This window comes from Diceros bicornis, chromosome 21 (genome assembly GCF_020826845.1).
Source record: "Diceros bicornis minor isolate mBicDic1 chromosome 21, mDicBic1.mat.cur, whole genome shotgun sequence".
In the NCBI taxonomy this organism is placed as follows: domain Eukaryota; kingdom Metazoa; phylum Chordata; class Mammalia; order Perissodactyla; family Rhinocerotidae; genus Diceros; species Diceros bicornis.
In genome coordinates this window covers 15,764,482-15,781,316 of record NC_080760.1, presented here as the reverse complement: position 1 = coordinate 15,781,316, position 16,835 = coordinate 15,764,482, and the positions used below count along the sequence as shown (strand labels likewise).

The following is a 16,835-nucleotide window of genomic DNA, read 5'->3' as shown; positions in this document are numbered from 1 at the left end:
GCCTTCTTCTTTCTACCTTTCAGAGTCTTCTTATGTTTGATATATATGTATATATACTATGTATGTATATGGTATATACTGCGTATATATTCTCTATATATATACTATGTCAAGAGTTTTTAGTTGTACTTAGTGGGATAAATAGGAAAAAGTATATCTACTCCATCTTCCCAGAAGCAGAAACTCTTTGGCACGTTAATCTTTAACAACACCCTGTGTAAGGTACAAAATTTTCACAAAGTAAACATAAGTGTCAATGCTATCTCCCTACATGCTTCTTTTTTTTCCTGAACGTTATCTCCTCTGTGAATCCTTTCCTGAACTATCCAAGTCAGAATGAATTACTCCTTTCTTTGTGTGTCCACAGCATATCATTTCCTTTTCTGTAATGCCTTATAATCATCCAATGGTGTTATCACTGGTCACGTAAGTAAAGCAAATTGAGGATAAGGACCATGTCAGATTCATGTTTGGATTCTCAATGTCTAATAATAGACATTTGTTACAATAACTCACACAGTGTGGGGCAAATAGTGGATAACTCAATAAATATTTGTTGACTGAATACATGAACAAGTGAACATTTATTCAGCACTTGCCCATATGTTCCAGAACTCAATAAGGGTTTGTTAAATTGAACTAAACTGTTTCAGCATCTATCAGTCTAATCAATCCACAGTTATTTCTTCCCATGGGGAAAACAGAAGCTCACAAAGTATATCCAAAGTGCAATTATTTCAGATTAGTACTTTCTCCCAATTAACAATTAATCAATTAGCAACTATTTATTTAAAACTATATGCCCAGAACTATGCATAGTACAAAAGAAGTAAGAGTCAGGATTCTTGCTTTCAGAAGTACAAAACATATTGTTGAGAATAAAACATATGCAAAAATTAAAGAGTAAATAATCAGTAGTGATGATTTGGATAATTAAAAAGGACTTCAGCAAAGAGGCAGGACTTCAGTCAGGCTTTGAAGGATGGTTAAGGTTTAGCTGACAGAGAGGAGAGCAAAGAGAGGGGCATTTCAGATTTGGGAACAGTACAGAAAGATACAAAGATAGAAACAATCTTGGGCTAAGTGTGGGGACAGAGAGGAATTCACCTAGAAAAGGAGATAACGTTGAAAATTAGAGTTTGAAAAAGACTTAGAATTCATACAGCATAGAATGAGAAAGAAATCACCATCATCTAAACTACATTACAGTTTACAAAGCTTTTTCAAACATTTATTTGCTCATTTAAATATCTTTGATGAAATGCAGAGGAGGAATGTGAAGTGACTTGAATCTAGATCCTCACACATTCAGCCTGGTGCTATGTACAACGCCATTCTCTCTCTGTAATACTCAAATAACTGTTTTTTTTTTTAGGAGGGAGTAGGGTAACTCTTCCCCAGTGAGATAAATCTGACAATATTAAGAAAGACAGATTAAAAAGAAGAGACTAGAAATGTGATGAGGATCCTAATTAGAAAGGCAGCACCAAATATGGGTAAGAAAGGAGTATATCTAGGAGATATTTCAGAAGATAGATGACTTGATAGAGGGGGAAGAAAGAGAGTCAAAGACGATGGTAAAGTTTCCAGTGTAGGCACTGAGGAAAACGTACCTAGTCAAGAGAATTGGAAAACACAAATGATGAGTTTACTTTTGGACACTGAGTTTCAGGAACTCTATAGGCTTGTACAAATGCAGGACAAAAGAAAGGCATCAAGTCAGGGAGCTGCGCATGCTGTGCAATGAGGGCTGTTAAAACAAAAAGGCCCAGAGCCACATTTGAACTGCCACCTGGTCAGCTCAACCACGATGGCCACAGGCACCTTGTAGTAAGCTACGGTAGCTGTAGTTTTTGGCTTGCCAGCATACTTTCCCATTTTCTGTTTTCTTTATCTTTAAGATTATCCTCCCTGATCCTCACTCTCTGGTCTACACTGGCTGTCAATCACAGTACTATTTCCTACCCTACACTCCACATCCACACTACAGAGATAGGATGACCAAAGCAAGACCAATCAGAATCTGCCCTGACATTGATATATGGTATATTAACTATATTTTCTTATTTTCTGTTTTCTTGATGCTCTGGCATCTGGGCCCTCACTGACCGGGAGAAACTGCTCTTCCTAGGGTTAGGAAGGGTTAGGTTAGTCCTAACCTTCCTAGGTCTTCCTAGGGTTAGGTTAGGGTTGAGATAGTCCATGCACCTCAGAGCCTGCTGAAATTATTCAAACCAGTCAATCCTAAACCTGTTGACCTTGCCTCACCCATTCTTTCTTGCCAAAATCGCAATAAAGTCTTTTGCCCATGCTTTCCCCTCACTCCTTCTGCCTCCTAACTGACCCTGGTGCTTCCTCATGTAGCCCTGCATGGCATGGCATGCCCCTCCTCTTGGGAACTATGAGTAACAGATTATCTTTTCAATGGCAATCATTTACAGATCTGTTGGCCTCACTATACCTGAATAATAATGAAATATATTTTAAAACATATGGATGTTGCCAATAAAAGTTGTTTCCATTGGGATTGCTAGGATGCGAATCTGGAGCTTTCGGCACCCATTTTGCCTACTGTATGCTGAGAAACTGTCTGCAGAATGAAACCAAGCATGACAAGCTGAGTCAAGAGATAGAGACAATAGGGATAGAGATGGGCACATATCATAACATTTGAGCCCTCGATCCAGCCATGCCTAAAGCCAACTGTATCTCTGAACTTTCCAGTTATGAAAGTTACAGATTCCCTCTTTTGGTTTAATCACATTTTAGTTGAATTGCTTTCACTTACAACCAAATGTTCTGACTCAACATCTCCAAATTCATCATCTTCCCCAGTATCTTCTCTAACTTGAATGTTTATGAAACTATAATTGTCCCTATCTTTCAGGCTCAAAACTACAAAATCATCTATTCATTCTCCCACATATTCAATTAGTCACTAAATGTCATCATTCTATCCTCTTACATCTCTTTCTTCTGTCCCTACCAATAAAATTTTTACCACTTTAATTCAGTTCTTCTTTATTTTTCTCACTTAGCAATAGTATCATACATAACTCACCTGAATTATCACCTTCTCTCTGAAACTTTTTCTTATCTGCCCTGGCCAAACCAATCCCTGCCTTATAAAAGGGAAACTAGAGAGCTCTTGCACCCTCTTTTGCTGCCATGTGAGGATATGAGAAGGTGGCAGTCTGCAATCCAGAGGAGGGTCCTCATCAGAATCCAACTATGCTGGCACACTGATCTCAGACTTCCAGCCTTCAGAACTGTGAGAAATAAATTTTTATAAGCCACTCAGGCTATGGCACTTTGTTATAGCAGCCCGAACTGACTAAGACACCTCTCACCTCCAGTCTGTCTGTGCTTCTATCCACCCAACTCACCATTTCAGGTTAATCTTGGCTCACGACCTTACTTGGTGGTTGATGATCTAACACTGCTTTCATTAGCACCTTAGAATGCCTTTGCCTTTCCTCCTCACCTACTTGCCTATTCCTCAAAACTAATTTTGAATTTTCTCTGTGCTCGCTCCAGGGTGCATAATACCACCATCAATATTTACATAATCATGCCAAATGTCTCCACTATAAACTAAGGCTCTCTGATCTCAGCTGGGTCTTCTGCATTGCTTGGCAACCCTTATATTTATCTTCAGCTGACTCCTATCGAATTCCCCAGAGCAGCTGCTACCAAGTTTTTCCACTCTCCTTAAGCCCCAAATTCCATCCCTACTCCCCTCATGCTCAGCACAAGTTCCCCTCATGTATGTAACTGAGGAGATAGTATTACGACCATCAGATGCCTTGGCTTTCATCATCGTCACCTCAGAACTTTTCTATCCTTTTATCTACACAGTCCTTCTCAGCTCATGTCCCAGTGAAAGAACCGCCCACCCTCCTTTCCAAAGCCAAATTCTCTCTTCATATTGTACCAATTATCTAATTTTTCTCCCTCTCCTGGGCTTCTTCCCCTAGCCATACAGGAATGCTTAAACCTCCTCTGTCCAAAAAGTGATTAACATTTCATTATTAGCTAACATTTGTTGAGCATTTACAATGTGGCAAGTGCTACTGTGAGCAGTTTACACAGATCATTTTATTTAATCCTGATAATAACTTTTGATGTTCTTCATATTATATTCCCTATTTTATGGATTAAGAAACTGGCGCCAGTAGAACTGGGAAATTTGCTCAAGATCACACAGCTGTCTACTTCCTTATACACTCGAACTTTTCCAAAGAATACCTAAATTTCTTTGATTCTTCTCCCTTTTCTCCTTCCTGTCTTCCTTTCTGTTTCTACATCATGTGTGCAAAACCTTCACTGCTGTACCAATCACCCTGACTTATAGTTGAGCATTTCTGTGTCTTCAGCAAGGATAGGGACATACAAACACTACACACACATAAACATACATCACTATTAACACTCATTCAATACATACTTCTTGAAAAAATGAATTATGTCCTTAAGAGAATTATTTTTAAAAAATATCAGCACTGCCTTTTTCTATTTTTCTTAGCTGCTATCACTTTTATAATTTTTCAAACACTAAGAGTTTAGAACTGTGCAAAAAAAACTAAAGCCCTAAGTAGGTTTTCTTAGGTTTGAAAAGCGCTCACAACCTTTTCTTTAAGATATTTTTCTTTAGTTACCTAACCTAATGTCATGGTCCACAGCTTGGCACAGTTTCCACGGCTTTCAAGAAGAATTCTGTCTATACAAGAAGGACAAGATCAGGTCTAGAAAGGAAGAGCCTACAACAGTATCAGCTGAAACTGCTTCCCCATCAGACAGGCCAGGCTGACAACAGGTCAGCTGAGGAAATAAACATTTCTTCCATTGACAAGTGTTTAATTGGACATCTTGAGACTCTAATGTCATGTATGCAGATGCAAATGTTTGAAGAGTTGTTTACAGTGTAGTTTGTGCCAGACAGGCTCCAATGCCAAGCCAGCACACAGCCTCCCATTATTCTGCTGGGCTCAGCTTCTAAAGATGTTTCAGGGCTTTCTGAACCTTGTAAATTTCCACATCCAAAGGCCCATCTGTATTTTCAAAGCAAAGTCCTTCTTCCCTTGTGAGTAGACATCAGTCTTACCCTGCCAACCTCCGTGACTGCCTGCCCTGGTTCAGAAAAGGCTTTGGAGCAATGATTTGAGAAGTGATTATTCCATATCTAGAAAGTATAGGGTTGAAGTTGTAGTAGTTGTTGGAAAATTAACAAAAAAGGAAATGCCAGACTCTAGATCCCTGCCCAGAAACTGGGTGTTAGCTGATGTACTTATTTCAAGAATTGTTTCTGTTATTCACTGACCCAAGAAAACACAGCTTATTAGCTCAGCTAATAGACAAGGCCACCTTAACATGCCAGCTATAAGGAAGCAGTTCTTGATTGGGAGGATATACAAGGATATACTACAAGTGGACATTGGGGAATTCATTTATCTTTAAGAATCGGACCATCCATACTCTGCCTTGAAAAATGTAATGCAAAAAAATGCCATTATCACAAATTGTTATGATACCTTCACTGTATCCTCTTCCTATTATCAAATACCTTCTTCAAGAGAAATTTTTAAATTTTTAAAGTCCTAAACTGGAAATATGCATTAAGAACATTGTTCATGTATCATGTTAAGGATATTTTATTCAAGAATAAAAGTCTGCCACTTGTTTTAAATTTGATAAGCTTTTTTTTTTAATCCAATGGTCTCTACTCTCTACTATTGTGTAACAAGTCATAAGAAAATTATTAGCATTTATTAATGATTTCATTCAATTATTCATACTACAAATCTTGACTGATTACCTACTATGCTCAGAGCAATAGCAACTGCTTCAGATATACAGAAATAAAGAATATGTCATCTTTGGCCTCAGGACATTAGTGAAAGAGGAAGGCAAATGCCTATCCTACAATACAAAAGGAAATAAATTCTCAAGTGCTTATAATAAAGTATTGTAGGATTACTGCAGGAGAGACTAAGGAGGAAAGAACAGAGAAAATGTTATTTTAGCTCAGCCTTGCAGGATAGATGAATTTTCATAGACATATGGTGGGAAGGGTATATCTAGTGGAAGAACAATCATGAGCAAAGGTGTGAACATTTATAATATGTTCCTCAGAAATGGTAACAAGTCTAGGGAAGCTGGGGTATTATAAAGCACTAGGGAGAAATTTAAGTGCACTCACATGCACGCAACAAATGTATTCTCAGTCCCATTTCAGATGTACTGATTCAGAACCTATACAGAGTTGGGTGGGACCCAGGAATCAGTATTTTTAAAATCTTCCCAGGTCATGATGTGATCTGATACACACATATAGAATACATGGAGGGATGTAGTAGATGTGATGAGCTGAATTGCGTCCCCCTCCTCAAATTCATATGTTAAAGTCCTAATCCCCGGTACCTCAGAATGTGACTATATTTGGAGATCGGGCCTTTAAAGAGGTGATTTAAATTAAAATGAGGGCATGAGGGTGGGCCCTAATATAATTTGACTAGTGTCCTTATAAGAAGAAATTTGGACACACAGACGAGGGACGCACGTGAAAAGAAAAACGACTATGACGAAACAGTGAGGAGATGGCCATATGCAAGCCAAAGATAGAAGTCTCAGAAGAAACCAAATCTGCTGACACATTGATCTTGGACTTCCAGCCTCCAGGATTGTGAGAAAATAAATTTCTGCTGTTTAAGCTACCCAGTCTATGGCATTTTGTTACGGCAGCCCTAGCAAACTAATAAAGTAAGTGAATGCACCAGGAATGCACCTAGAAATATATTTTAATGCCAGATCTTTAAGAATCTTAAATGCCATATTAGGAGTTTAGACTTTATTCCACAGACAATTTCTCAAAATGTCAGTTTTTCGAGAAAGGAATATGATCCACCCTATGATTCAACTCTTCAGGCAGTGTGGACGATGAAGTAGTTTAAAAGATTCTGCCTGGCCAAGGCAAGAGACAATAAGGGGGATGACTAGGGCAATGATAGAAAGGATGTGGTGGGGGAGGGACAGAAAAATTCAGGAGCTATCACAGGCAGAAACAACAGCATTTGGTGACTTATTGGCTTTGGAGGATGAGGAAAAAGGAAGAGTTAAGGATAACCTCTCAGAGTTTGAGCCTGTTTTGTACCCTATATTTCAGACACATCACATTACCTACTATCCCACAGATTAAGATGCCATTAACCAAAATAGAAAACACAGAAAGAGCATGTTTGGGAATGAAATTGATGAGTTGAAAGCCAGAAAATAGAAATCAGAAAGAAGTCAAGTATAGAGATGAAGATCTCTTGAGTATAGAGGAACTCCTTAAAGCCACAGGGTAATGATAGCACTGTGCTCACTCCCCACTTCAGCTCCAACATGTAAGTGCTCGGAAGTCGTCACTTCTGTCCTTACAACAGCAAATAAAACTGAGCAAACTGAAAACCAACAACTTTCCTTGGACCCAGTAGAGAACTGATGGTGCAGAGCAAACCACCATCCTAAAAACTAGAGACAGGAAAATCCAGAGTCACAGCTCAGATCTGCTTACCTGGAGTAGAAACCGCTGGAGCCATAAACTGGTAGGAATACATAATTGGTAATTTTGACAAACTGCTGGAGACTGAGTATGGACTACCATGAGAGTGAGAAATGCCTAGGGCCACAGTCTTGGGGGGAGGGGATTTTCCAACCCTTTTGGGTAATCACAAGATAACCATGACAAAGAGGCAAAGACAGCAGGGAAACTAAAGTACCAATGAATATAATAATAATAGTGGCTAATATTGCCTGAGCACTTACTATGTGGCAGGCCTATCCAAAATGTTTACACTTCTTAACCTTACAATAAACCTATAGGACAATACACTAGTTTTCTATCACTACTGTAACAAATTACCATAAACTTGGTGGCATAAACAATACAAATTTATTATCTTACAGTTCTGTAGGTCAGAAGTCCAACACTGGACTCACTAGGTAAAATCAAAGTGTTGGCAGGGCTGGATTCCTTTCTGGAGGCTCTAGGGGAGGATCTTTGCCTTTTCCAGCTTCTAGTGGCCACCCACATTCTTGTCTCATGGCCTCTTTCCTCCATCTTCAAAGCTGGTGATATTGCATCTCCCTGGCCATCCTTCCATAGTCACATCTCCCTAACTTTCTGACTCCTCGTCTGTCCCGGTCTTCCACTGTTAATTGGTCCCACCCAGTATTCCAAAATTATCTCCCTACTTGAAGGTCAGAAAATTAGCAATCTTAATTTCATCTGCAACCTTAAATCTCCTTTGCCATGTAAGCTATCATATTCACAGGTTCTAAGGATTGGAGCGTGGACATCTTTGGGGGAGGACATTATTCTGCCTACCACAGGCAGTTATAATTATTATCCCCACTTTACAGATGAATAAACTGAGGCATAGAGAGGATACGTAATTGGTCCATAGTCACACACGGGTTGGTGGCAGAGCTGAGATTTGAACCTAGGAAACTGGCTTCAAAGCCCATGTTCTTAACCATTAAACTACAGAGAACACAGGGTGCTAGTGAGTGATTAGTTTAAGTGGTAAACTCTAAAATTTGAACTGAGTACGTAGTGAAATGGAATCAGAATAGTGCTGACTTCCATGAGTTACCCTCTGCTTCTCAAACAACTTAACTGGGGTTTGTGATCCTCCACTCATTCTCTAGTTTTCCAATGGCCCCTGGTTTTCTGCAAGCTTTAGCTCAGAAAAGCTAATGAAAAGAAAAACCCTGTAAAAGAATAGCCAGATGTTTCAGACAGTAAATTTTGCAATGCAACACACATGGCATTAATGATTTAGAACACTAAAATGTAACAAATGCATCTTCAGATTAGTCATGGATAACATAGATCCAATGTATTTTGATAATGGTAAAAGAATATCAAAATGATGTTCTGGGCACAAAAAAGACATATGTATATGAACATGGAAGATGAATTATACGAGTGGCTTGACAGCATCACGAAAAAAAGATGTTTCCTTTTTATCATTTCAACCTATTACAGAGCTAACTGAAAACATGGGCTAAACCAGAGGACTGAGGCATGAGGCCAGCATGACTCTGGAATTCACTGAAGTCTTCATTTGACTTTTTTTTACAATCTTTCATAAATGTTCCAAGGAAGAAATTAATTTTCTGCAAATAAGAGATTATATATACATATATATACATCACACACATATATATTCACATATAATGTAAATAACTATATTATTTTATTAATATTAAATAAGCATATTATTGAAACTTTCTATATCTCTATTCACCCTTATGAATTATATTTTTCAACCTCATTAGTCATATTATTCAAATCTTACCATTTGTCTTTTGTATATTACCATTTGGCTTTTGTTTACTTGATTTGTCATGTAAATGACAGATCTTAAGGTCTCCTACAATTTGTTTTGGTCATTTTCTCACACTTCTAACTACTTCCTTTATATATTTTGAAGATAAGTATTTTTAAATGCTTGGTCCATAAAAAGTCTCAACTATTTCTGTGTTCCTTATAGACTTTATCTTTTATCAACATAAAATAACTCGACCTAGTATAATGCTCTTTGCTTTGAATTGTACTTGGTTTCACTTTAATAATGATATGGAACTCAAGGTCCATAAGAGTTTCTGGTTTCCCTACCCTGGCCCACTATGTTGGTGGATTTACATTCAAGACTGTCTCTTGTGGGTCCCACCGTCAGGGCAGGGGCAGTGCCAGTGCTGAGCTCGTCTCTCCAGATCCCAGCTGAGCTTCACCCCAACCAGTGTCCTACTTGTAGGTGATTTGTAAGCAGTAAAGGTAGCTACATGAATTTAACTGCAAATCATTATGTTCAATGTTTTATTTTATTTATTTATTTATTTTTTTGTGTGAGGAAGATCAGCCCTGAGCTAACATCTGCCAATCCTCCCCTTTTTGCTGAGGAAGACTGGCCCTGGGCTAACATCTGTGCCCATCTTCCTCCACTTTATATGGGACGCTGCCACAGCATGGCCTGACAAGCAGTGTGTCGGTACGCACCCAGGATCCGAACCCGGGCCGCCGTGGCAGAGCGCACACACTTAACCACTATGCCACGGGGCCCGCCCCTCAATATGTTTTAAATGGTCTCTAGTGATTAGGGGATCCAGCTCCAGATCCCCATCTTCATATTTGATACTCAAGTTAGAAAAGTCTTAACATATAATATAATCAATGTAGATGTAGCTTACTGCAGATACATCTTGCTTTAAGCAAATCCCATATTTGAAAGTCTAGATTTACCCAGACAATATATTAAGGAGTGATAAATTGTTCACTTTATAAAGAGGTTATATGCCTCATAGAAGATTTAATCATAAGACTGCTTTATACTGTAGACTCTCCTATTGCATTGAAAGTGTCATTTGATTTCCACAGATATTCTCTCGATACAGCCCTTCCTGACCATCATGACCATACTGCATGTAGCAGAGTTGGTGCTAAGGATCCTTTCCATCACTGCCTCTCCCCAGAGAGCTTGGCTTTGTTGGCCTTCAAATATCTCCGCTTTACTTTTGCACGATATGACATGGTGGGGGGTTGCAAGGGATACACTGTAAAAGACCAAGGCTCTGAGGCAAAGCAAGGCTATGATACAATGGACCAGCAGTGGACTGAAAGTTAGAAGGCTTGGAGTTCTTGCCAGCCATGGGATCTGAGGCAAACTCAGCCTCCTTAATACCCAGATTTTTAGTTTATAAAAGAAAGATAATAGTTGCCTGGCTGCACCTACTTCTGAGGGTTCATGTATCAATCAAATGTAAAAATTATTTTTAAATATAAGGTGTTATGCTAATATATTCTTTTTTCCAAGCTAGTCTAATGCCACAACACTAAAAGAACACTGCATCAATCTTTTTCTTTGTTAGCAATTATTTGTCATAGAATTCATTAAGTGTTCTGAAAATTCCTCCTAATCACTATCCTTTTCATTTTATCTTCCTCTCCTCTGTTATTCTTCCCTTAGTTCAAAGCCACTCAACACTTTTTCTGCAAAATAAGATCAAACCCTCTGCCTAGCACCTCTGACAATCTCCTATTTGTCTCTTCCTGACAAGTTGAATAAGATGAGAAATCAAAGCCTGTGATATTCTTACTTTTAAAGAAGTACAGTTATTTGGAAGAGCCAGCTCAAATTTCTCCTCTGTATTCCAAATCTGCTTATACTTGTATCTTTAGCTATCAGTCCTCTCTGCTACACTCCTGCCATTTGCTTTTGTTCTTTTGAACCACTCGTGTCTGTGTTGCTCCATTTTGGTTTCTCTTGGTGGCTTACAATAACCCCTCATTGTCTGAGTGTCCAATCTTTTTTCATTCACTGGAACTCACATAAGAATTAGAGTTCTAAGAAACTCACCTGAAATATGATGTAACTGTCAGTAGTCAAGTCTAATGTGTCTTTTTCTTTCTCTGTAAGTGATTTATTGAACGATCTGTCTTTTTAGAATGAGGACCTGTAACAAGGTTTGGCAGGTCTCCACTGTATGATGTCACAGTACAGCTACAGTCAAGGCTGTATCCTGCAGTCTCCCCTGGATGTTCCACAGTCACCTCTACTCAGTGCCTTTCTCCCAAAACCTCTTCCTCATCTTATATTTATTAGCCTCGTTAGTGGCATCTCTATTCATGCAGTCAAGCAATTCCAAAACCTCAGAATTATTTTCAACCTTATTTCCCATATCTAGCTAGTCATTAAATCCTGCCCTCTCTATTTTCTGAATGTTTCTCAAACCTATGTTAGTTTAGACCCTTATCCTATTTCATTTGGACTAGAGCGACAGCATCTTCATTTTCTTCTGGCCTCCCGGCTTTTCCCTTTCCAGTTCCTCCAAAACATTATGGCTGAAGCTATTTTCTAAAGAAAATCCAATCATAGCACTCCTCTGCTTAAAAATTCAGCTTAATAAAACTCTAAAAGCAATTATCTACGCTGTGAAAAGGTACTCAAGGGCCTTCTCTCTCTGGCCCCAACCTCACAAGACCTCTCTACTACAGCCACACTGAACCCGTCTCGCCCGGGGAGGCCATGCTCAGACTCACCTCCTTTTCTCTGCCCAGGTAGTTTTCTCTGCTTGGAATGCCCTTCTCCGTCCTCTTGGCCTTGAGCCTTCAAAATCCAGTTCAAAAAATATAGGCAACACATTATTTGACATTGGTCATAAAGGAATCTTTTCGGATGCCATTCCTACTCAGACTAGGGAAACTAAAGAAAAAATAAGCAAGTGGGACTTTATCAGATTAAAGAGCTTCTACAAGACAAATGAAACCAGGATCAAAATGAACAGACAACCCACCACCTGGGAGAAAATATTTGCAAAACATATATCTGACAAGGGGTTAATCTCCATAAGATATAAAGAACTCACACAACTGAACAACAAAAAAACAAACAACCCAATCAAAAAATGGGCAGAGGAAATGAACAGACACTTCTCCAAAGAAGATATACAGATGGCCAATAGGCACATGAAAAGACGTTCAACATCACTAATCATCAGGGAAATGCAAATCAAAACAACACTAAGATATCACCTCACGCCGGTTAGAATGGCTATAACCACCAAGACAAAAAACAACAAATGCTGGAGAGGATGTGGAGAAATAGGAACCCTCATACACAGCTGGTGGGAATGCAAACTGGTGCAGCCTCTATGGAAAACGGTATGGAGATTCCTCAAAGAATTAAAAATAGAAATACCCTATGATCCAGCTATCCCGCTACTGGGAATCTATCCAACGAACCTGAAATCAACAGTCCAAAGAGGCTTATGCACCCCTATGTTCATCACAGCATTATTCACTATAGCCAAGAAGTGGAAGCAAACCAAGTGTCCCTCAACTGATGATGGGATCAAGAAGATGTGGTATATATACAATGCAATACTACTCAGCCATAAAACAAGACAAAATTGTCCCATTTGCAACAACATGGATGGACCTGGAGGGTATTATGTTAAGTGAAATAAGCCAGAAAGAGAAAGACAAACACCGTATGATCTCACTCATATGTGGAATATAAACCAACACATGGACAGAGAAAACTGTACTGTGGTTACCAGGGGCAATGGGGGTGGCGGGTGGGCACAAGGGGTGAAGGGAGACATGTATATGGTGATCGACAAAAAATGCACAACCAAAATTTTACAGTGTTATAGACTATTAAGACAAATAAAAAAAATCCAGTTCAAAATTCACCTGCTCTGTGAAGTCTTCCTAAGCATTAACCTCCAAGCTCTTCCTTGCTTTCCCAGGTGAATGAGTGGCCACTACTTCCACATCACCCTTCAGTGCAATTATTTGCGGATGAGTCACTTTCCTACTTGAACTCAGTATCTCATTCATCTTTATCTGGCACACAGTATGCACTCAATAAATGGTTACTAAAATTAGTATGTGCCGAATAAAATAACAACTAAAGAAAAATTCCCGAGACCTAGAGGCACACTACCAGTCCTCCTTCTTTATTGCATTAAAGAAACAGGGCCCAGGAATAAAAGGAAAGAACTAATAATCTGACTATAGCAAACACATGAATGGGTTGTTTGTTTTTAAAAGCTAAGTGGTTTAGGGAGGGTAGGGGGAGACTAAAGTACACTTTAAAGCTCTAGCTCCAGGGCAAGTAATAAAAATTGTTGCTTTAATGTTTTTTTCATAACATTGTGAGCAAGGGGAAGGTCTATTCCATCACACCAGCCTTCAGGGCAGAAAGTTTCAGCCTCCTGAGCTAAATCAAACTGGCATCGGCTCTCAGTTTTTCAGGCGGTTGCAACTGGTCTCAGCCTTCTGTAAGGCTGAAATTGACTGACGAGATAAAAAATAATTTCCCACCTATTTTATGGGTCTCTCTCCTCTTTTGCTCTCGTCAATTAATTATAAGGGTCCTGGAAACTCATTTTGCATTCTTGTCCCTGGATTACAGGGATGTAGGCGTCATACTTTTTCTGCATTAGGAATTGTTCTTATAAAGGAGGTTGAGAAGCAGCACCTTACCAAAGGCACGAAGCTAGCCCAAGAAACAACATAGCTTGGTACTCACTGTTCAAAGCCCTTAAGTGCCACTCGCTGATGACAGCTCTTGATGACACTCATTTCATAGTCCCTAAATTGTTAAGTCTGAACACATTTAAAATTAGGACATGTGCATCTAGGTCAAAGTATCAGAGTCTACCAGAGTCTCATCAATCCAGTCTTAATCACTCAACCCCTGAGCTCTCACCCTAAATTCACTTACCCACAGTGCCCCAGAGTTTATATACATCCTGGAACACACACAGAGACCGCATCCTCCAACATCACACAGACTTACCTAGCAGGGATTGTCTGTTTCTGGAAGAAACCCTGCCTCCATCTGCCTGTGTTTTGAATACCTGACTCTCCCATTTTCCAAGCTCTGTTTCTGTTTAGGAAGGCTGAATAGGGATTACAATAGTACCTAGCTCTTAGGTTTATAGCGAAGATTAAATGGGGCAATATAAGTAAAAACATTAAATACAACAGTTCTTGGTGCGCAGTGAGTGCCCCATAAATATCAGCACTGTTATAGTCCATACCTGCACTACACATGACCCCGTAACTGGCACTTTGGGAAAAGAGTCAGAGAAAGTTGGTCTTGTTCACCAAGTACCACGTTTGGCTCCACTTCTCCCAAGAGACTTGAAATAACTGAAGTAGGTAACATTAATTTTATTTTACTTTTAACACATTTGGGACTTTGTGTTTGTTAAATGTAGCATGCAAAAAATATTTTAATATGTATGTAAAATGACTTTTTAAGTGCCTTTAAAAAATCTCTGAGGTACTTCCAGCTCCAAAATGTTGTGATCTATGAAAACTAATCTCAAATGCAGGCAAATTAACAGTGATACAATTCCCTAGATACACTGGAAATATATGGCATTGTCAGGCTGAGTTGCATTGGAAACAAGTTAAACCCAGAACCAGGAGCTTGAGGTTAATCTTCCCCTCCTTTCTCCCCACCAGTCCAGAGTCTATTATTGTCATCTTGAGTTCCCAGGACCTTTTGTAGCAGATACGAAGAGGAAGAGGAATAGCTGTAATTTGCAGAGAAGAAAGTAGGGCCAAGATTCTACAGAATCCCAAGCAGAGTAGCTGAAGTGAGCAGAACTCCAGGAAATCATCTGCAATTTCACCTTTTACCCCTCATAAAAAAGAATCCTAGAAGTGTAACTCAGGAAGGGGCCCCACCTAACCTCCCTCATCTTGGAGGTGAAGAAACTGAGACCTAAAGAGAACAAGTGTCAAGTGCAAGTCATCCAGCTTTTCGGAAACCTGGGCCTGGAAACCTAGAACTGATGCAGTGATGAATCATATTAAAGCAGTCTCAACCTATGTAACTTCCACAGTGTCCACACACAGATAAATGTGTCTTTTCCTCTTGGACTACGTTCAGCCTTCTTCAGTCACCCACAAACCAGGCAGCACCTGTCTCAGGAAAACAAACAAGAGTCTTCACAATCCTGAATTCAAGAGAAATGTCCCGTCTTAGGAACAAGTTACTAAAAGCAATGTGGTTCTACCTTTAGAGTCAGCCTTATCTTTCAAAAATACATAAAATAATATTATGGTGACATTAATTCTCCAAAAGTCAAAAACAAAACACAAGCAAGAAAAAGCCTGGGAATATTTCGTTTTAAGCATCTCATATATGAAAAGCTACCTAAAGTGGACTATGAGAGCGTGCTTCTGATGATTACTTTCTTTAAAAACAGAATAGAACTCCTTTTAAGTAGCCACAATCTGAATGACTGCATTTACAAGAGCACAACAGTTATACAGCTTTTCAGAAAACTATACACCAGAAGATAAGAGTTGTAAGCCTGTGTCTCTACTGCCTCCACGTCGTATTTATATCCATTCATGTATTCCTTCCTTCAGCACGACTTCATATGTCCTCATCCACTTACTCATTCGTTAATTTATCAGTTCTACTTCATAGGTACTCACTCATTCATTCAGTTACTTACTGAGTACTACTGAGTACCTGACAAGTCAGACGGGGGCTCTGCCTTCATGGAACTTAGGAGTCTGAAGGGAGCCTAGCCGCGCGCACCAAAAGTGAAAGCACAAGATAGAAAAGCGAAAGGAACCTCAAAGGAGCCGGGATACAGCACGCTGGAGGCTCAGGGAACTAGAGATTTGCTCCAGATGGGGGTGAGGGGCGCTCCTTGGCGGCCTGGAGCTGGGCCCGAGACGAGAGGGAGGAGGCCAGATGACGGCCCCGCTCGCCGCCGCTCCGCAGCATCCTCCTCCACCCCGAGGCCCACTCTCGGCTTCCCCGTTTCTGCGCCCGGTGCCTCCCTCGTCACGGAAGCCGCAGGCCCCGCCCGTCTCCCGGTGGCCTTCCAGCCCCGTCGGGCAGTCGCTCCCACGAATGAGCGACTTAGGAAGTGCATCCCGGGCCGGCACCGGCCTCGGCCCGCCCGCCGGGAGAGCCCGGGCCCGGCCCAGCGCCCGCTGACCGCGGGGCCGGCGGCGAACGCACCTGCTGGGGCCGCTCGGGCGGCGCAGCGGCGGCGGTGACGGCGGCGGTGCCCGGGGCCAGGTTCGCGGCCCAGCTTCCAGCGGTGGCGGCCACACCCCCGACGCGGCCGGTACCCTTCGCGCCGCCCTGTGACCGCGGCCCTGCCCTCTGGCCGCGGGCGGAAAGGCGGGGCGCAGGGCCGGGGGCGCGGGCGCCCGGCGGGAAGGCCGAGTGGGAGAGGGGGCCGGGCGCCACCCCTAGAAGGCCCGCGGGCCTCGCCGGGACTCAGGCGCCCTGAGGGCCGCGGGT

At 40.8% G+C, this 16,835-nt stretch overlaps 1 protein-coding gene across 1 annotated transcript in view; it reads right to left on the bottom strand.

Annotated features, from left to right (window-relative positions):
- CPQ (carboxypeptidase Q) overlaps positions 1-16,616 on the bottom strand; it is a 465,359-nt gene extending 448,743 nt beyond the window's left edge. Inside the window, exon 1 of the mRNA XM_058564673.1 lies at positions 16,548-16,616. The gene's annotated coding sequence lies outside the window, so the exon portion shown is untranslated. The remainder of the gene's footprint in view (positions 1-16,547) is intronic.
- Between the last annotated feature and the right edge of the window lie 219 nt (positions 16,617-16,835).